The sequence below is a fragment of the Lissotriton helveticus genome, chromosome 7 (assembly GCF_964261635.1).
Source record: "Lissotriton helveticus chromosome 7, aLisHel1.1, whole genome shotgun sequence".
Lineage (NCBI taxonomy): Eukaryota > Metazoa > Chordata > Amphibia > Caudata > Salamandridae > Lissotriton > Lissotriton helveticus.
Window position 1 is genome coordinate 1539402505 of NC_136068.1, and position 21592 is coordinate 1539424096.

The window sequence follows — 21592 nt, forward strand, 5'->3', positions numbered from 1 at the left end:
GCCGTCATAACTTATCGCCTCACTTCGCCACTTCAGAAATGCAAGGCTACACCATATTTACAACAATATGGTGCAGCCTTGCGTTTCCCCATTCGCTGGCGCAACATTTTTCAGTGTAGCGTCAACTCAGGCACCAAGAGAAAGATTGTTTATGTACAGGAAGCCATGTTGAGTGGCTTAATGCTGCCTTGTAAATAAGGCTAAGCCCCTATCGCCACCACTTTATTAGAAGTAAAATTGTGGTGGCGATAGGGGCTTGTACATTGACCCAAAGTTTTTACAAGCACAGACAAAGGTACAAGAATGTTCAGAGTTCAGAAATCAAAGAGCCCTATAGAAAACCACAGGGAAAGGGCATAAGAGTATGAATAACACCAGTATTAGCATCACAGAACCTCGTCAAGAGTTTTCAGTACATTGGAAATAAGTGTCAGTCTAAACCACATGTAGGAAGCAACCGGACATAGGGGAATGTCTTAAAGAGTCCATTTAAGCTACTGTTTACATAGCACTGAGGAAGGGGGTAGGGCTTACTTTGAATTCTCCTGTGTTCTTTTTGTCTAGGGTGGGGGTTCTATCAAGACCTAATGACTGTGACAAGGACAAGTAGGACTACGAGTTATGAAGATTACTGGTTAGTAATCACAGAACTTAATTCACACCCTCTCTATTATCTGAAGGAAGTCATTCCATTATAGGAAATTCTATTCTCCAGGACTATAGAAGTGCCTTCCGAGTGTGTTCTTGTGGTTTGAGTGTCTGCCATTTATTGCAGGATTATTCTTCTACCTGTATTTTGTACTCGTTTTTAACATGCACACGTCACTTTTCCTCTTGTAACGTATCGTTTGTTACCTCTTGTATTTTGTTTGCATGTGATACATACATAATTGCCATCAATACAGTCCCACGATTTTTTGTCTTTTAAAATGTTGGCATGCATCTTAAAAGTCACTTGCTATATATTTATAATTCGTCCGAGGGGTTAGAAATAGCGTGATAGATATTTATCTAGCAGCAGGCAGAGTAGATGTTTTAAAACACGGCTATAGCTTGTTGTAAACACACGAGACGCGTTAATACAAGAGATTCTGCACAATAAAGAGAAGCCTGACTCGGCATGCAGCTAGTATGGTCTGTTTATTCCAAATGAGGTGGGATGCGACTTGCGTGAGGGGCAGGGACGGTGGAAGAGCTCTCCGTGACGAATCACCCTGAAGTGCGCGGAGCCAATAGTGAGGGAAGAGTCCCAAAGAATAATCGAAGGGCAAGGGATACAAGAATTGGATTAGATACTGTGTAGAGCTGCACCAGTGAGGTACCAGGCTAGTGTCAACTGACACCAGGCTAAGATGGCCGCCGTTAGAAATCCTAGTGCATCCGCAATTATTGTTGTCCGTTTTCTGTTTCTATTTTTTTTAATCTTCTTTGCCTATCAGATTGGAAAGAAAGCCAGCTCGACTACCCTGATGCCGCAGGCTGAGAAAGGAGCCGTCTGTACCCGCTTGGTGTTCTGGTGTAGTGCTGTGCTGGCATAGCGGTCGGTAAAAGAGAAAGAGTTGCTCAGCATAGCTGTGTGTTCTGTGGCAGAGTCAGCCGTGACGCCCTACCTCTCTTCACTACCCCGGTGGATGCAGTCATAGCAGTGATTGTTTTGAGAGGCGGGAAGGGAGTTCGCCTCTCTTGGTGAGCGAGGCGCTTCGAAAGAGGTGGGTGTTTGAACACGCATCTTATTAAGCCTCCGACACCGGGGGCTGCACGAGGCTCTTTATTTTGGGCTGGTCGGTGTGGTATTCCCACTCTTCTTTTCTCGGGGTGTCGGTATGAAGCGGTCATTTTGTTCTTAAGAGAGGTGATGGGGTCTCGACTCTTGTTGAGGCAATGAGTAGTATTGTGTATTTTATTCTCGATTCCTGTGGGTTGAGGGCAAGAGGGACTGTGGAGTTTTTCGCCTTCACGTTCTCAGGCTTGGTTGAAGGCTCGGAGCGTTCGTTTGAGAGACTGGTGTGAGACCCCACTTTTCCTACAAATATAAATTCCCTAGAAGGTTTGTGTTATTTCCTAAGGACAGTAGGATGTTGAGCTCCTCCTCCTCTTGTTTTCTTCCAAAGACAGCACTGCACCAGGAAACCGTCGGCACGCGACAGTTCTTTCTCTCCTTCACGTGAGGTTGCAAAAGCATATCACAATATGGGAAAATATGTTGTCTGTTATTACCCTGGTGTACATTACCCAATTCTAGTTAAGATTCTGATATTTGGTGACACAGGTAATACTCAAACGACAAACTGCGTTACTGTACAACAGTCAACGAAGGCCCATAAATAATAATAGTAATTCACGCTGTAGCTTTCCATGGATGCAGCGAAAAACGAGCCAACCATAGCAATGTGTTTTTTCTTTTTACTGTAGACAACCCCCACCCCCCGCCCCCACAAGCCAAGGTATTTTTTTTGTTATAGGATTTCAGTTTCGAAATGATATTCAGCTGCTGAAGTCCAGTTTATTCAACTAAACCGAGCCGTGACTCACAAAATACAGACCTATTTACTGAAAGCTTAAGACGAAAAGGTTTCTTACTGTGTGCCCCTTCGCCGTTATGTATTCGGAGCTCCCCATTGTATTCTCAAAACCCACCCCATGGCCTTTACAGTGTCATCACAGTGCTGTATGTCCATAATCTTCTTATGATACACTTCTGATCCTCTTGCAACCCTATCAAAACCATCAACTCTCTCCAGAGCCAGTTATGTTGTTCCTTTCATCAGTCATTGAAAACACAACTCACGAATACCCTTTGCAGTGTTACTTAAAACGGAATTGTGAAATGGAATCCATTTTTGTCGTCTCATTTCTGCTCACACAACACTTATGTTTGTCAACCGATGCACAACCACTCATCACAAATTGTGCTTGTGGCCTAGTACGTACATCGTGTAATGATTGCTGTTTACATCACTGTTTCACACAGCACATCATGTACTAACACCGTCCACTGGCTCCGTGTCGAGAAGAGGGTCACTTCCAAACTCCTCACCCACGCCTACAAATCCCTTAACAACATCGGACCCAAACACTTGGCAGAGGTCATCCACAGAAGCAGAACAGGCGGGAGAGTCTTCTTCTACATCGCAGCCAAGACCTGGAACGAGCTCCCCTGTTACCATCAGATGCTCTACAACCTGCCAAACCTTCAAGAAGGACCTCCAAGACCTTTCTCTTCCACTGATCCGGAGCTGCTCCCCCAACGCCTTGAGACCCTCACAGGTAAGTAGCTCTCTGTATAACCCCTGATTGATTGATCCTTCATAATCACTCAAAATATCAATTCATACTCGGCCACCTCCATCAACACCACCTACCAGCACTATTCAAAATGCCCTAGAGCCGCTTGATACCATTTACTACTCCTAATATAGTCACAGCCAGTCTCAACAGTACTTGCTCAAACCTCTCGCCTACATCTAGTGAGTGAGGGCCTTTGGCCACAATAGTCAACCACATCACCCTACAGCAATCACCGTACCACTTAAATCACTTGCTCAACATCATTAAACCTCACACCACTATCACAACTTTGTGTCATACAGATCACCCACCACATACATACCACTTTACACAATTTGCTTACAGTGCCATCTCTCAGCCACTCACATGAATATTCCAATCTGCTACATTCCCTCATTACATGTCACATACCTATCCAACTAGGACATTTGTACTACAACTAAGCCCATTCACATTGCTCAGCTTCTCGCAACACATTTTAGCAGTGACATTCTCCCACACCTAAATCGCCATTTACCTATAACAAAACCAAATCTCCTCAGTGTTTAACACCCTTAATTGTAACACCAGTCTTGTACATCATAATTTAACTCCCCCACACAGCTACAGTTCACCCCAAAGCACTCACCACTGTTCATTCACTAACATAAACACCGACCCACTGCCATCTATTCACTTTCAACACAACACAGAACTATTGGTTTACATGTTTAAATCATCATTACCCGTTACAATACCAAGCACACCTACCAGTTATTAATATCACTCACCCAGACCATTGCTAGGAGCCAATTAGTATACCAGTTATTCAGCGACATGCAACTCCAGTCAGCAACCCTGAACATCACCCCATCACCCACACTCTCAACACTACTTACAGCACCAATTGCTCACACTGTTCATTCAGCATGAGCCTGTTACATTTATCGGTTACTCGCAATACTAGGTACTCACAATATTACCCACATACATTTGTTTATAATTATGTTTTACCATTTGCTCTTGCTCGGATATCTTGCAAAAACACCTGCAGGCATTCACGCTCACTGACCATTTACTCCTTCACACTCTACAGCATCTCATAGCACTCACTACATTATCAGTTGTACTGCTCACCCATGGATACTGTGCAGTAAACATGCGAATGCCCACCTGTTGCACTGTCACAGTCACTTCAGTCCTTCACTCACATGGTACTCTTCTGCAGCCATTGACTCTCAACACTACTTGGTGCCTACTATTCACTCTCCCTAACCAATTTAAACTCTACTCAACAAAATAACCAATTATGTTTATCAGTCTGTTATGCACAATGCTACTGGGGCCATTTCTCATCATTCACTTCCAGAACAGTCACTTGCAATACCACTTGCCTCAACTATTTGCACTACTTGTTTGCCGTATTACTTCCAGTAGCAGTCCACGCCACTCGGCAACTTCACCTAATATATTTCCTTACAAAACACCATAAACTACTCCTTCTCAGTAGTATCTATCACGAACCCACAGATACTCGTATGTATTGACTCACATTCCCCCAACTTTTGCAACAGTCATTTGAAGCACCCTGCAAAACACATGGGCAGTGTTCACAGTAAAGTGCTCTACATACTCTAATGTATGTCACTATTTAGTTCTATTCTCATCACACACTGCCACTCGGATCACTCACTACTGTATTTGCACATGCACCGTAGGAGCTTGACACACTTATACTATTGTGGTTGCATTTACATAGAACATCATACCCCTGACATGGTGGTGATTCGCATCTTGGATTAGCATGCTACTCCAGTGGTTATTGCTATCTGTGTTAATCATGTTAGCCAATAGTGTAGGAGGAATGAGTAAGAGACCAGATGCTTAAGCTGGTAGTAATTGCCGTTAGGTTGTCCGGGTGTGATAATGTAGTGTGGCTTATGAAAGTAGATTTTTTATGTTATGTGATTGGCAGAGGCTGCTCATAGTTTATCTCAAACTTGTACCTATGTCTATTTATAACTGAGCAAGGGGTGGTGATAATTGTGCTTACTTTTGATAGAAATTTTGGTTCAGAACTGTTTACACCAATACTGACAACTTGCTTTGACATTCAGTCACCCACATACTTGTATAGCCATACCCCTTACAACTCCATTTACTAATCCCTCAGTTGTGGAAACTAATACTTATACTTACAACAAGCTTACCAATTTGTCACACCCAGAGAAAGCCACACTTCACTTAGCTACTCCCAACACATTTAAGCAATACCACTCCCCCTCACTCACAATCAACTCCTTCCCATAACAAAACCATGTGTTATTGGACTTTGGCAGCATCCCTGATTAGTAACACATCATATATCTCTCGGTATAACACAACCACTCAAATATTGTTGACCCAAATCCACTCAGTGCACAACACGGTCACCCACCTTTCAATTACACATCACTCACTTGACACCACTCATAACCGTAATTGTTTAACCTGTGCCTGGATCTGTAATGTAATTAAATCCCCTTCCCATATATCATTCGATTTCGAAATGGCAATGTGATACCATGTTTTGATATTGAGGGTCATCTTGCCTGTCTTGAGCCAATCACCCTTCCAGAAGGGGTTTCCAATATAATACGTTTTATAACAGGCAGTATGTAACAGTGCTTTGGTAGCTTCAGGGTGGTGTTTGGGGATCTTCAGCTGGCACGGGAGGTAAGCTTGGTTAGTCTCTTACAAATGTTGTAGTTCCAGTCTGAATGCCAGGTCGTCTGTCTACGAACATTTATTCATTAATAGCTGTAACCTGAGTGGTCCAGTAATAGAATTAGGCACATGCCATACCTAGTCGTCTGTCCTATGTGGCTTGTGTACATTTTGCCCATGCTACCCTCTGTTGTTTACCTAACCACAAGTATGTATGGTGGCTTTCAATTTGTCGAAGAATAGGATTGTGAAATAGAGTGGAGGACGTTTTGTAATTCTTATAAGAATTTTGGAAGAGCTATAATTTTGAAGATGCCTATCCTATTTATTATAGACAGTGAGAGAGTGGCTCCATTTATGGATATTGTGGGTTGAGCTGCAACAGCAACTGGAGCTGTTAAGATACCTTGTTTGGTGAAAGAAAATAGCAACATGGATTCTAAGATATTTAAAACTTCATGTGTGTATTTGAAGATAAGGTTGTCATGGGATCTTGCCCTCTAATTGGCCCTGGGGTACAAACAAAGATTTAGTCCAATTAAGTGTTAACCCAGCTGCATAACTCTTTCTTAAATTGGATCAGTGTTGGGGCGGTCCTGATGAACACAGTGATGATGTTCCAGTTCATAGATGGAAATGGCATCGTTTTTTTTTTTAGTTTTTTTTTTTTACACTTCTTAGTTTGCAGGTGTCCTGGCTGTGGGTGAGCTTATCTGCAAGATAAGCCTTGTTCTTGCTTCGTGCATTCTTTTCAAATAGGATACTTTTTACACAATCTGTGGAACATACGATCAGCTTGATCATTCAGACATAAATACCATACTGAATGGGACTTTCCTGTCAGTCTGTTGTGTAAGGCTGCAGTTGATCTATACCCCACACCAATATCTCCTTTTGAAAACACATAACCTCTGCATCGTGCATTATAAAAAAAAAACCAGGGGTTGGACCAAATGGCTTCCTTTCAAATGTAAAAGAGCCCTATTGTGTAACCCATTATGTCTGGTGTCTAGATTTAGGGTGCATCTTGATCTGGTGATAGGCGTTTGACAGATCTAAACAATTGCACCACCCATCAGTGACCAACATCTCATTGATATTTGCTAAAGGATGTCTGTCCTCCCAGATACACCTATTTAAATCTCTACAGTTGATGGACATTCTAATTTTGCCATAGGCTTTTGTAGCCAATGCGACATGACAAGCATTCAGAATTCACAATGGCTTCAAAGGTGCCTCTTTTACACAAATGATTCAACTCATTACACAACTCGTTTTGTCGGACTAACTGCACATTTCTCACATTATGAGCACATAGTTCAGCACCCCCATGTAAAACTGTGTGGTGTTTGAAACTCTTGTTTGCTGAATACATTGGGAAATTCATGGGTCCACCAGGCCCATCATCAATAATTGCTCTTGATGGTTTGGATTTAAAACCTACCCAAATACTTTAGTTCTCCCCAGTCCAACAACATTTTGCCTTTCTTCAATACATAAATGTCGTGTGAATGGCATCCCTTAAATTGGACATCCGTTTTACTCACAAAGATAGTTACACTCCATAGTAAATGCCCATGCAAACACCTGCACTGTGTAAACTCACAATAACTATCTTGTTGTTTCTGTAAAACTCTGTCTTTTATAAACTATGTGGAACATAATTTCTCCTTACTCCTGCCCATCCATCCTAGGAACACTGTACTCTGCCCCGTCTACAGACGGCTCCATGTAAGTTTCCTTATCTCACATTTCCAATGCAAATTACTATCTAACGTTAGAACAGGGAAAGTTGGGTTTGAATTGATAGGACAGGAAGAATTGGTGCTCAGGCTGTATGATCTCTGTTGGTGTGACCATCACGCGGTGCAAACAGGTCAGGGGAAAACAAACCCATACAGCAAACAAACCCTACACTGGTGTAGGGAACCTATACCAATTAGAAGAGAAACACATCCTGTGCACACGCTTAAACAATATGTGGTCCTGAAGTCAGGACTCCAAAGTTCTGAGAATTTTCTTGATGATGAAATGAAAGTCACACACCAAAAGTTTGTGTGTGAATAGGGTTTGAGTCAGTCCAACAAACAAACAACATAAATAGTGTAGGTGCACAGGGAGTGATAACGAGATACTCTCTGTTGGTTACAAAGTATGATTAAAATTGACAGGCACACCTTTCACTCGATACTTTATTGTTTAGTAGGGGTGAACTGTCAAATAAAAAATGTGTATAGGTAGCTATTTATGCACACCCGATTCCCATGCCAACATGTTTCAATGCCTGTAATTTAGCGGCAAATTCATCAGGGCTATACTGGTCGTAACAGCACCTCAAGTTGGACACATCCTCCTCAGAAAGACCTCATATGGCTACTCTCGCTCGTACCAGCCTATGTGGGGATGTATATGTCATCAATCCCAAACTCTTTCTGCGAGCAATTCTTTGGGATCGTTGTATCTATCGATCAATATCAAGGGAGTGCAGCGTCTCATCCTCCTCATCATTTATAAGTCAGTACATATAATAATAGCCAGCCGACACGTGTTTTGCCACACCGTGAAGGAGATGTGACTCATCAGGGCTAAGAAGGACATAAGGGAAAAACAAAATAAAAAAAATATAAGTAAAGGTTGGAAAAATAAAACGTTGGATCAACATTGAGTGGGAGACTTGGTGAAATACCGAAATTTATTAAGTGAATGTGGAGACCCTATGGTGCGTAGAGTGAAATGTTAGCAAAACATAGAAACCCAAAACATAAAGTGTGGTGCATGAGAATATGTTGTTAAACAAGCTTTACAAATTTGTATATAAATGGATGACATATCAAATGGGAAGGTTGGAAAAATTCAGCAGGGTATCATGGTTCCTCCTAAGAGATGACAAAATGTGTAAGCATAAAAGTACAATGTGACTAAAGTGAAGTGCGTCTGTGTATGTGAGCGAGCCTACATCCTATGAACAATAAACTGTAAAAATATTCCAAATCGGTCAAACATCAGAGAAACGCGACAATTTGAGAAATGAGGCAAATATCCTGGTATTTCAAAATAGCAGTCTGGAACATAAGCAAAATGATGCCATAAAATGTAAATGATGTCGAAACACATATTAAGCCAAAAGCGTGATACAAAATTAGACCACGGAGAAGCACTCTGCAGGAAATGATAATTAAACAACAAAAGTCACCACCACAATTTTCTTTAAAACAGGAAAGTAATGGAAAAACAAGGTCAATGAACACGCTGGTAATCTACCAACATGAGCCTGGGTTTGGTTAAGACACATTATCCACAAAACAGTGCTGTAATCTAAACACGGCGAAAGTCACCAGAGAATGTATGACTTGCTATCACAGAATAATTCAACAATCTGAAATGGCATTGTAAACACTTGTGCTGCAATAAGAAGGTGAAAAGTACGAAACAAATTGTGTCATGTTTTGCGAGTTCAGGTTGCAGCAATACAGTTCAAAGAAGAATGCCCTCGATTAAGGTATGTTCAACGAAAATTGAAAATTAGGCCTGAAGAGACACGCACTCACAACGGAGACCGTAAGAAAAGGCTAGAAATGGCGTGGTGGGATAGAGGTACAAGATACCACGAAGAACAAAGTCAAAGATCGAAATGGATCGCAAAAATACCTGTAAAGCTGGGTGTAGCCAAGGGCTGAAATAAAATGACAAAATGGGGGTGGTTTCAATGAAGGTATGACGGACGAAAAGGCACACATTGTAGTAAATACAGGGCGGAGCACAATGCGAAAGGGCTTACCGTGGTGGCGGTTCAAGTATGATGCCGGCCACGTGTGAGCAATGAAAAAGAAACAAGGTAAACCCTGTTCGTTTGAATGGCGAGATCATAGAGTCTAGACGGGTACGTCCCAGGCTCTAACAGGGACCTAAGAGGGAGAAAATAAAACAAAGCCCAGGTGTGATCCCGCTGAAAAGGAGATGTCCTAATGTGACTGAAAGAGCCAGGCTTACCTAAGAAAGAAAAGAGCGCTCTGGTTTGTGCTAGCGTGCAGCGTTCTGGGTCCGGGTGCTGGAACCAACGCGGATGCTTGTGCAATGAAAGAAATACTAATGCCAGAGCTCATCATGGTGTGGTGGGCGGGGCCAATTCCCCGGAGGAATTGGATACTAGAGCGCTGACTCTGTGAGTCAAAATGAAATAAACGGGGGAGAAAAGAAACAAGCATTTACAATGCAATGGTTTCGCCTTTGGAAAAGTTAGAGCTATTGGCATTGTAAATGACAAAATTTGTATTTATGTGTTGGTTTTGAAAACAGATAAATAAATGGCATTGTCATTTACATTGCCATTAGCTTAATCTCGCAAATGTGAGACCTATTGTACCCTACGGACGAGCTCAGCAGACAGCAATTACTACCACGCACATACACCCAGAGCCAGCCACACACACCCACCCAGAGCCACATGTGTCCTTTGTTTAATAATTTTTTATCAAGTTTTTTTAATCCGTTTTGGAATTGCTATTATTTTAATTTCGACTTTATCACTGTTTTGGTACTGCATAAGTACTTTGCACATGTCCCCTTCCTGCCTTTGAACGTACAGCGAATGTGACAAGTTAAAAATAAAATGTAAAGACATCTATATTGCGCCTTCACTTCAACAACCTTGATTGACCTTCTGAAATCCAGGATGGCATCTCTACTTCCAGCTCTTATTGGTCCCTTGCAGGCACTTTTGGGGCGTTAGTGCAGATGCCACGGTGGTTCTGCCCCGCCATGTTGCGGTGGAGGCTTGGTTAAGATCGAGGAGGATGCCGGTCGTCCAACCCCTTTATTGGATCCATAGCACCTGAGCAGAGTTAGCATCTCTGTGCTGAACGTCTGGAGTAAGGCGTGGGAGGAGGACGGGAAGGAATAGCCTAGGAGTAAAGGAGATTCCTGGCTAATGATGAAGGTACTTGCAACACTGGAGAGAGCCAGCCACGAGGCGGTTGTATTTCGATTGCACATACCAAAAGGTAAATGTCCTTCTAATGCCTAAGTTGAATCTCGCCACTAGAGGATGCTGGTCGTACACACAAGGTATTATTCTCAGCGTGACGGCTGGTTTGCAGATGGAAATAAAGCAAAGGGTGAATTTCAACCTTTATTGTAACTTTATTCCTGGGTTGACTTCCGTGTCAGACTGAAGCACTCTCCTGCCAATGCAGCCAGCTCTGGGAGAGAAGTCTTTAAAAAGATAGAGGAAAACAACAGAAATCGGCCATTGTAGTGTGTCATCATGGGACATCTGTCAGAGCTTTGATCTGTTACAATTGTCCAGGGCTTCGCGATTAAATCTTTCTACTTTAATTAATAGTCAGGTTTTTTTACAATTGCATCTTCCATTCTGCTAATAACGATTCAGTGGCTTGTAAAAAAAAAAAAAAAAAACTGTGGAAAGAAGACCCTTGTTGGCCCACTAAAAAAAAAAAATCTCTATGGAAAGTCCCCTCCCAGTCCTTTAATACAGGGATTGCTCCCCAGATTGATAGGTTGAAGATGAAGTTACGGGTGCGTAAATTTGGCAACAAAGCAAGATTAGTGTTCATATGTGGTAATCTGCATACTAACACTGTATACGTCACCTTGATTCTGAGGTCAACACGACTACAATGTTGCCCAATATCACATATGAGTTCTCATCCAGTTCTAGCTTTATAGGCAAAAATACACTGAATGCTGGGACTTGTAGTTTCACGTTTAACATCGTAAGTATAGGTTAATAAATCGCAGCATGCAATGCAGGGCATCTGTCTGGCGTCACCAGCTCACATGTATCGGTCAAGACGCTCCAGTGACACCAGTGTGATGACGTGTACGTCATGAAGCATTAGCCATTTTTTTTTTATATCTTGGACCAGTAAATTAAGCAACATAAAACATATAACTGCTCCTTCAAATGAGAGGGAAAAAATGCAACAAGAGTATAACTGTTGAAGGACCTGGGAGAAAAGAAAATGTCAGTGAGCGATGGGCGCAGCAACGAGAAAAATGCAGGAGGTATGAGTGGAGTGTTTAAATAAATGTAAAAAATGGAAGAAAAAAAGGATAGAATGAAAGGACAGTGTGGGGGAAGCAACAGAGGACTTTGGGGTGGGCGAGCAGGAATGTGAGTGGGAAGAAGGAACCAGGGGTGAGAGCAAGAAAGTACATGTACTTTTACGAGGGCTTGAAGCAGAAAAAAAAAAGAAGTTTTCCCAGGTGTGGAGATGTTGCCACCCAATCAAAATGCTGGTAAATAAGCCACGCTGCGGGTGAAGGACAAATAGAGGAACAGGAAGGTAAGCCAGCGGAAAAAAATGCAGGCAAATGAGTTTGACTAGAAAGCCAAAAAAATGGTGAGCTGTGGTCTGATCCTCGAGCCCACTGTCCATATCGGTTTTGTGCGCAGCAATAGGTCATCGACAGCAGGCAGGTAAGGGGTCACAAGAGGGCGGTAAACATTGCTTACATCTCCCCAGAACCAGGTCATATCAGTCAGACTACCTGCCAGGGCATTCTACCAACAGTTGCGGGCGGGAGTGAGCAAAGAAACATGGCCGCTGACTCAATATTTACAGAGGTGTGGTTTTTTACCAACCCTAACTCCCCGACATGTTTGTGCGGGATCTACTTCGCTCCAGCATCAATCAGAGCCAATGAATGAACCATCACAATACATGACGTTAGCTAGTCAGTGTACCTCAGTATGACGAGCAACTCTACAGACGAAACCAGGCATTTGTGTCCGCGGCCATCAATGAAATAATAGGCCACGGAGAAACGCGCAGAGCAACGAGAAGTCGACGGGCCCCGGCGCCATCTTGGGCGGAATGACAAAAACACGCCTTGCAGGGAAAAAAAAAAGCAACCGCCCACCGCCGCAATGACTGCAACAAAGGGGCGGAGAGGGAAAAAATCTCCGGGAATGCCCACGAATTGCCTCTCAGAATGACCGACGCATCTCTCTTCCAATGGCTAGCCTCCATTTATGGATCTAGCCAATGGAACAGAGAGGCGGAAAAAAGCCACACAGTGTAAGACATAAGATTTCGCTCTGCGCGAAAGTCTGCTGCGCAGCTTTTGGCGAGGCAAAACCTAAAAAACCACCGAATGAGGTTTTTTTTAAAAGGTGCCCAGTGGGGATGCAAAATGACTGACATAATAAAGACAAGAATGTGCCAGTAATTAGGCCCTGTAAGCAACAAAAAGGAAGTTGCAACCACAAAAGTCGTGGTCTCTGATAAGAAAGGAATACAAATCAAAAGGGAGACTTAAGGCACAAAAACAAAATTCCGTGTTGTCATGTTGATGACTAAGCACAGAGCAAAAGGGCGGGGGGGGGGTAGAAGGTCTCTAAATGCTGAAACGGTCCAAATCGTGGACAACACAAATTGAAGATAATAAACACATTTTTTTCGGGCAGCGCAGAAGCACAAAAAGAACGAAGTAAAGTAGGTTAGAGAAAAAGAAGAAGGTGCAGAGAAAAAGAAGAAGGTGCAGAAAAAGTAAGGTCAAAGTAAAAAAAATATATAATATCGAGAGGGGTGAGTAGAAAAATGGAAGTGTTCCACAGGAGGAGAGTAAAAATGATAATAATAGTAAAGACAGTCTAGGAAGAACAAGTTCACAGAATCATTGAATGGGACAATAGTCAAAAGAGAAACATTTTCAGTACAAATTGTTCGGACACTTAAAAGTTTTGAGTTGTAAAGAATACAGGTTCGAAATAGTTGTAATGTTCAAGAGCCCAGGAAGTATTGTAGTTCAGGGTCCATGTTAAGCCCGTGCTTAACTGCCTGGAGAGGCATAATCCAGGTGGCTTCCAGTCTCCTTAGCTTTAATTCGCGGTTCCCACCCCTGGCACCAGGTTCCATGACATCGATTCCATAGTAGCTGAGACTTTTGTTCGGACCTTGTGTGGTGCAAAGAGTTAACGTGAGTGGCCATGGGGTATCTGGCATCTCCATTGTGCATCGCCCTCACATGCTCCATGATGCGTTCTTTCAAAGATCTGATTGTGCTCCCTACATAGTACTTTCTACGTGTACACTCAATGATGTAAACAACATATCGGGTGTTACAATTGATTTTTCTGGTGATTTGAAATTTGCGGTACTTTCAATCCGTGAATTCTTTTGTTCCATTACGTGCATGTAATGGAACAAAATAATTCACGGTGACTTTCGCCGTGTTTAGATTACAGCACTGTTTTGTGGATATTGTGCCTTAACCAAACCCAGGCTCATGTTGGTAGATTACCAGCGTGTTCATTGACCTTGTTTTTCCATTACTTTCCTGTTTTAAAGAAAATTGTGGTGGTGACTTTTTAGTTGTTTAATTATCATTTCCTGCAGGGTGCTTCTCCGTGGTCCCATTTTGTATCACGCTTTAGGCTTATTATGTGTTTCTCCATCATTTACGTTTTATGGCATCATTTTGCTTATGTTCCAGACAGCTGTTTTGAAATACCAGGATATTTGCCTCATTTCTCAAATTGTCGCGTTTCTCTGATGTTTGATGTTTGGAATATTTTTACAGTTTATTGTTCATACGATGTAGGCTCGCTCACATGCACAGACACACTTCACTTTAGTCACATTGTACTTTTATGCTTACACATTTTGTCGTCTCTTAGGAGGAACCGTGATACTCTGCTGAATTTTTCCAACCTTCCCATTTGATATGTCATCCATTTATTTACAAATTTGTGAAGCTCGTTTAACAACACATTCTCATGCACCACACTTTATGTTTTGGGTTTCTATGTTTTGTTAACATTTCACTCCATGCCTCAACGCACCATAGGGTCTCCACATTCACTTAGTAAATTTCGGTATTTCACCAAGTCTCCCACTCAATGTTGATCCAATGTTTTATTTTGCCCACCTTTACTTATATTTTTTAATTTTAATTTTGTTTTTCCCTTATGTCCTTCTTAGCCCTGATGAGTCACATCTCCTTCACGGTGTGACAAAACACGTGTCGGCTGGCTATTATTATATATACTGACTTATAAATCCTATTCACACAAGAACTTTTGGTGTGTGACTTTCATTTCATCATCAAGAAAATTTGCTCTGAACTTTGGAGTCCTGACTTAAGGACCATTTATTGTTTAAGCGTGTGCACAGGATTTGTTTCTCTACTATCTAACGTTAATTGTACACATTACAATGTTCTTCTAGCCCATTCTCTCTTGGGTGGTACAACGTTGTATTTGAAATGTCTTGTACCTTGCATTTCCCAAAACACTTTAATGGATTCAGAAACCAACTACGGCCCATTGTAGAGACCACACATTTTCATGAGTCCTCTTCAGCTAAAAGCGTAATTAATTCCTTAACATCATCTATAGTAATATTATTAACAAACATCACTTAAGGCTATCTTAAAAAATAAATACTATTATCCGTACATCTAATTAATGGTAAGCAAATCTCTTTATTGGAACCATGCATGAACCAAATAGCTCCAATGTCCAGCAACACATGAACTCCTTCCTTGCCTCTTTCAAACTAAATTTCTCTGTCACATGTTAATTCTGCATGTCTGGGCACTCTGGATGTAACAGGTATGTCCTCAATTTCTGTGTGTATTGCAGTTAGAAGAGCATTTGAGGTTAGGAACTGTATTCGTTAGCCCAAGACTTTGTGTGTTTGCGTGCACTGGTGTAGGGCCTTCTTACCTGCATGCAATCCCCTGATTTAACATTGCCTCCTACAGTCCTTTTAAGTGAGCTTAAAAAGGTGAGTGGTGTCTCAAAACATTGAGCGTTCTAAGAAGCATAACTATGAATGATCTATAGATATGTGGCCTCTACCTAGAAACTTTTCCTGATGGTTTAGGCAATGTATCTCTTTCGGTCATTGATCTCCTGGTGGCTAGTTCCTCCAGGTTGCCATAGTCTTGATCCTCTTGGTTCTTCTGGTCTTAATTGTAGTCTTCATGGTACTTCTCACCTGTTTGCTGTCCCCATCTGGGCCTCCGTGCCATGCTTTGTGGCTTCCTTATGCTTATCCTCCTTGTGGTTGTGTTCTGGTCCTCATGGACCTTCTGTTCTTGATCCTCTGGGTCCTCCTAGTCATGGTCTAGTGAATGTACCAGATTGTCACAGTCTCATAATTTTCCTGTTGCTTATCGTAATCCCCCTGTTCCTCCTGGTTTTCATGTTTACCATTCCTCTGTACTTCTTTAGTCTTCTAGGCTTATGCTCCGGTTCTTCCATTTCTGGTCATCATGTTGGTCTTAAAGTTCCTTGTCGTTCTGGTGTTCCTAGTCCTCTCGGTGGTTATGGACGCCCACCTTGTCCTCCTGGCCTTATTCCTCCTAAACCTAGTCACGGTACTCCTCATCCTCTGTGGACCTGGTCCTCCCACCAGCCCTCCAATTCTTATCATTCCTCCCCCTCGCCGTTGGTTGCTTGGCCTTCCTTCTACTGGTTTTTCGTCTGCTGTTCCTTCACTTCCTCCTAGTTCTGGCATGATCTTGAAGCCAGGTCATACTCGGTGGCTTAGCAAGAGTGCCTTGGGCCCTGATGCAAGAAGATTTCTGGGCTCGTTTTTTCCTCAGTTAGTAAACAAAATTCATAATTGGTGTGCAGTGGGGTCCTTACTATTGTGGGCCACAGTGATGCTGCACTGATAGATATACACACTGGGGCAGACTAGGACACCTCCGTATCCTGCTTACAGCCATGCACACTGGTGCCTGAGAGTTGCCAGGTCCATGTTTGAGCCTCTCATAAAGTCCAGGTTTTTCCTCTGTATTCTGATACTGGTACTCCTGATTATATAAGGCTAAGAATCTGATTAAAGTCCAATACAGAAGCTTGGACTGGATGAACTACTTGTTTTTGGCAAACTGGTGGGCTCTATTGTTTAAGGGGTGCCAAAGTAACTGGGAGGCAGAAGCTACAGAACAAGGTGCGCTGCTAAAAGCAGTTTTAAAGACATGTTTAGCTTTAGGGTTTCACCTCTAGTGAGGCTGCTCAGAATACCATACTGGGTAACCGCCCCAAATCAATTTACTGGTCCTATACCTTGCATTGAAGTCTCCCACCCAGGCTCTATGTTGTATTTTGTACTTAGTTTTTGTTATGAGTAGAGGCTGTCAAGAGAACATTTTAAGACTATGTCTGAGTAACTATTATTCTTTTGAATCAGCGGTCAGATCTGACCGTATCCGTTCCACTTACTTATGCCCTCCAGAATGCTTCATTATGCAGCCCACGGCATAGTGACATTTTGATGACAAGTAGTTCACTGACCCTCACCTGCTGATAATCGGCTTTCACAATTCGCAACTCAAGCCTCATTAGTTGTCTGCAGGTGATCTTGGAATCGGGCAGCAGCAACACTTTGATCCTAGCTACAATGTATTGCTTAATAGCTAGGTGCCAACCCAGTTTTTAAACCCTTCCCATATTGGGTTGGTGGGTGTCAGTGATGGCCCCAGTTGCACTGAGGCACAGAGCTGCGCACGGATATTCTTAATTATCGAAATTCTTCTTGCCCGGTCATCTCCTTTCCCATGCATTAAGATCCAATCATGCCGACACTCCTCTTTAGTCCCCTACGCTCACCTTACTCTCCTTTTTCATCCATTGGATTAAATTGTGGCCGTCAGGCTAGTTTAAGCTTGCAAAGCCATGGGCAGCTTGGCAATCCATGTAATGTGTTGCCACTGTCCCTGAAAACGCAACAACCGCAAGTTCACATTGAACCTCTTTTATACTGAGATCTGTCTCAGACATTTCGATCTGGGCAGCAGCATTCGTTTATGGGATTTGCTTGTGTGTGCAGAGTGGACCCCAATCTTTAATGTCTTTCCCTAACAACAGCTCAGGCTGACTTCTTTTAGTAGCTCAAATGGGACTTTTGCAGGCTCTCTACCAATCTTTAGAGCTACAACTTAAGTTAACAGTTTGGCTGTTTGTTTCAGTCTTGTCTAGATTCTTTAGCCCTTTGAGGCATCTAGTAATTTACACCTATTGAAGATGTTGGCCCCAGAGCTCAGCGGATAATTCTAGGTGTGCTTCCACAGAATTTACAAACTCCTGATTTGAATACAATATGGTAGCTAAGCAAGCACAGTTTATCAGATGGTGTACATACCCAACTGAGGTAGTTGTGCCATCCTGCATGCTGCCGCTGAGACTATTGAACATACCAGAAGCAGAGCTATCCCTCTAAATTTGAGATGGCTAAGTTTTTCTTTCTTTTCAGGTACCTGATTTTACCACTTGGCACCCCACAATTTGGCAGCTGATTTTCGCGAGATCTAGGCTAATTCAAATCAAGGATGAGTGTCCACGGGCTAAAGGAACGTCCATCTCTAATCACTATCTGGGCAGGTCATGCTGGCTGCCCCCTCGTTTGTCCTTCATTCCAGTAGAACATTCTAAATATTCTCTTGTGATCAGACCCCACCTAAAAAATAAAAATGCTTCATATAATATACTGATACAAAAGGGGATGATGGACGGAGCGTTTGAGCAAATCAAACACTCACCCCCAGTCAACTGATCTGGGTTTAATCCATCACCATTCTTTAGCCCACTCAGCCACCCCATTTCAGACATGGCTATATGCAAATCAGTCTGACCCTGTGCCTCATGGGAACAGTCCAGCCCGAACTGCCAAGCCATGTCTTTCATGGACCGGAAACAAGCATCCTGGGACCGGTTTCGGATTCATAATCCTCATCAGCCAGGCTGAAATATAGCCATGTCTGAAATGGGGTGGCTGAGTGGGCTAAAGAATGGTGATGGATTAAACCCAGATCAGTTGACTGGGGGTGAGTGTTTGATTTGCTCAAACGCTCCGTCCATCATCCCCTTTTGTATCATATAATATACTGACATCAGATAAAGAAATGGCTTTATCGCCAATGTTCCCTCTATTTTTTTTAATCTTCCTTGTGTGTCATTAAATAGCCTCTGTGCAATGCAGCCAAACCTGCGTGGCCCAAAGTCATGCACCAACTCACTCTGCAAGCAATCGCAGTGCATGAGCTACCAAAGTGAGTAGGCTTTGCCACTTCAGGTTAAATGTAAAAGGTGCATTTGGACTCCCTCTTAGCTGCATGTAATAATTAAATTTGTCGGACGTTCTAATATATTTGTATTTAATGCTAAAATGATTATACCAGCACCTCATGACGTTTACTTCACTAGCTCCTGCACTAAACGGGTATAGAAATAACAGAACACATGTTCATATCATTTGTTAAATTTACTTTGGATAATGTTGGAGATCGTTCAACAAAGCTCTCGCATTTTCCCATGTCAGGCATGAGTAGTTAATCCAGTCATGTTTTTTAGGTCGAGCTGGAGTACAATGCGAAGCATTGTCCAGCTCGACAACTATAGTTGCCCGTCTCCTGGGAATCTGAGACAGGGTTCGGGCACGCGCGCCGATTGGTGTATGGGACGCGCACGTCCAGGCAGGCGCCGTGCACATCCCCTGCCTCAGATTCCCAGCAAATCAGCACACAGACGCAGCATACACACGCACACACACAGACGCACACACACACGCACACCCCCCTTCCACCCCACTCCCACCCCAGTCACGGGCTCACGCGCACACACACAGCCCTCCCGACCACACTCACCGGGTCTCTTGGGCTCCTCTCATCCCGCGGTGGTGGCGGCTGCACGGATTGGTAGGCGGCAGGGGCAGGCACCGGCAAAGTGCCTCGAGCCCCCTCCGCTTCTCTTCCCAGATTCCTGGTTTATTTTTATAGCCATCTCTTCATCAAGCGAAAGACCGACCCGCCTTTGTCCCAGGAGCGTCCCTGCCACGGAAAGCTTAAAGAGCTTTCAAGCACGTTTTTGCGACGTGGCCCCTCCTCCCCACCACTAAGGGTAAACAGGAAGTGTAGGAATGCTGGGGGACATAGTCCCGCCCCAGCAGAAGGCAAGTTTATGCCCGTGGAGCTTTAAACTCTTTTAATCACGTTGTTGCGGCATGCCCCCTTTGTGCCCTGTGCCACGGTAACCTTACATCGATTTTAATTGCGTTGGTGCGGCCTATCAGCCACCGAGGGCAAACCAGAAGTGCAGGAATGATCGGGGGCCACCTCCATCCACCTTCTTGGGCAGCGAGGCGTCCCTTTCAGCAATACATCACTGGGGAGAAGAGGCGGCGCTGAGAGGTGAGTGCGGGGACGATTAGTGTCAGAGCATAACTTGTTTCTTTTCTTTCAAACGCTGTCAGAGACTGGACATCCAAGCCTCGATGAGATGCAAAATGAAAATAGGCCGAATAGCGGTGATGAAATAAATACGTAATTATTCATAATAAAGTATACAGCTGTTTTTTACTTGAACACAATCTGCCAAGCCTGGGCTGCAAGTACATGACATTTAAAGTAGTGATTCTAACGGGAAACTCAATTATCTAGGAAAGTTGTTTTTATTGGTATCCACGCCGTGCCTTTTTTCGGTAGACCCAGATGAAATCCGTGTGCTTCTATGCAACTTGTCTAGGTGGAAAATAGTCGTGCTGTGGCTAGCTCTTAGTTGAGAGCTGGTCGAGCAGCGTAAAGAGTTTAACCTAAGGAGCGCCACTGCCCACAGCACTATGTTGGACTGTAACCTGCGGCTTGCAGTCCACGTCCACATATCAGCAACACAAATGGAACCCACTAAGCTGTCTCACTGAAGCGCGCAATCTTTCCCCCTTTGAAGCTGTCATGGAGCCGTCTACTCGCTCATCATTCCCTTCATCTTCCCCCCTGAAGCCCCCGTCGCTTCCCCTATCATTTCATCTTTCTCTGCTCCTTATCGCCCCCTTTCTCTCTCCTCCTGCCTTTCTTCGAGCCCCCTCTCCTCGCACCTGCTCGGAACTGGTAGTGTTGTTGCACTGATAACACTGTCACAAAGCTTGTTCTGTGAACACCTCGCTAAAATCAAACCTGTGCCTCACAAATGCAATCATAAGCCTCTTCTTGGGATGGGGTGGACCGAACGGATCCAGCCACCCCCGGAGGTGGGTATAAACAGGGCACCGCAGGCCCTCTGGCAGGTGAAAGCGCCACGGAGGGGTATCGCCCTGCACGCGTGCTCTAGGGTGTGGGCAGAATAGGCATCTACAAGGTGGAAAGGTCAGAGGTAACCTTCCCAGCACACCAGCCTCAGCACTGCAATTGGGCAGAGCTGCCCCCTGGACGCAAAAGGGACAGGCAAGCTCCTGCGTTGCACACCTGGGCTGAGGCAGAGCACCCCCTGAGAGCGAGTCAGACGAGGCCTTGTCCAGCACACCAGCCTCGGCGCTGTACCCAGAGCTGCCCTCTGGAAGCTGAAGGGACATACCTGCTCCGCTAACAGCGCTGTGCACCGTCCCCAGCGGTGCACACTTGGGCAGAGCACCCACTGAGAACATTTCCGGCGCTGCACAGCCTCCCCCGGCGCTGCATGCCATCCCCGACGCTGCATGCCATCCCCGGTGCTGCACAGCATCCCCGGCGCTGCACCAGTTCCCGTCCCACCACCCTCCCCATCAGCGCCTTTTAAGCAGAAGAAGCGCCTTGTCAACGAACTGGAACAATGACTTGGGACCACGTGTACTGTTCGGTGCTCCGCTGCTCTCTAGTAGACATACATGATATC

At 43.9% G+C, this 21592-nt stretch overlaps 1 protein-coding gene across 2 annotated transcripts in view; it reads left to right on the forward strand.

Annotated features, from left to right (window-relative positions):
* Nucleotides 1-1430: 1430 nt before the first annotated feature.
* The window catches only part of LOC144770463 (E3 SUMO-protein ligase KIAA1586-like), a 61081-nt gene continuing 40919 nt past the window's right edge, over nt 1431-21592 (forward strand). The window contains exons 1-2 of one of the 2 annotated variants that reach the window (XM_078654986.1): nt 1431-1709; nt 2972-3267. The gene's annotated coding sequence lies outside the window, so the exon portion shown is untranslated. The remainder of the gene's footprint in view (nt 1710-2971; nt 3268-21592) is intronic. The other variant, XM_078654985.1, reaches the window with a different exon arrangement.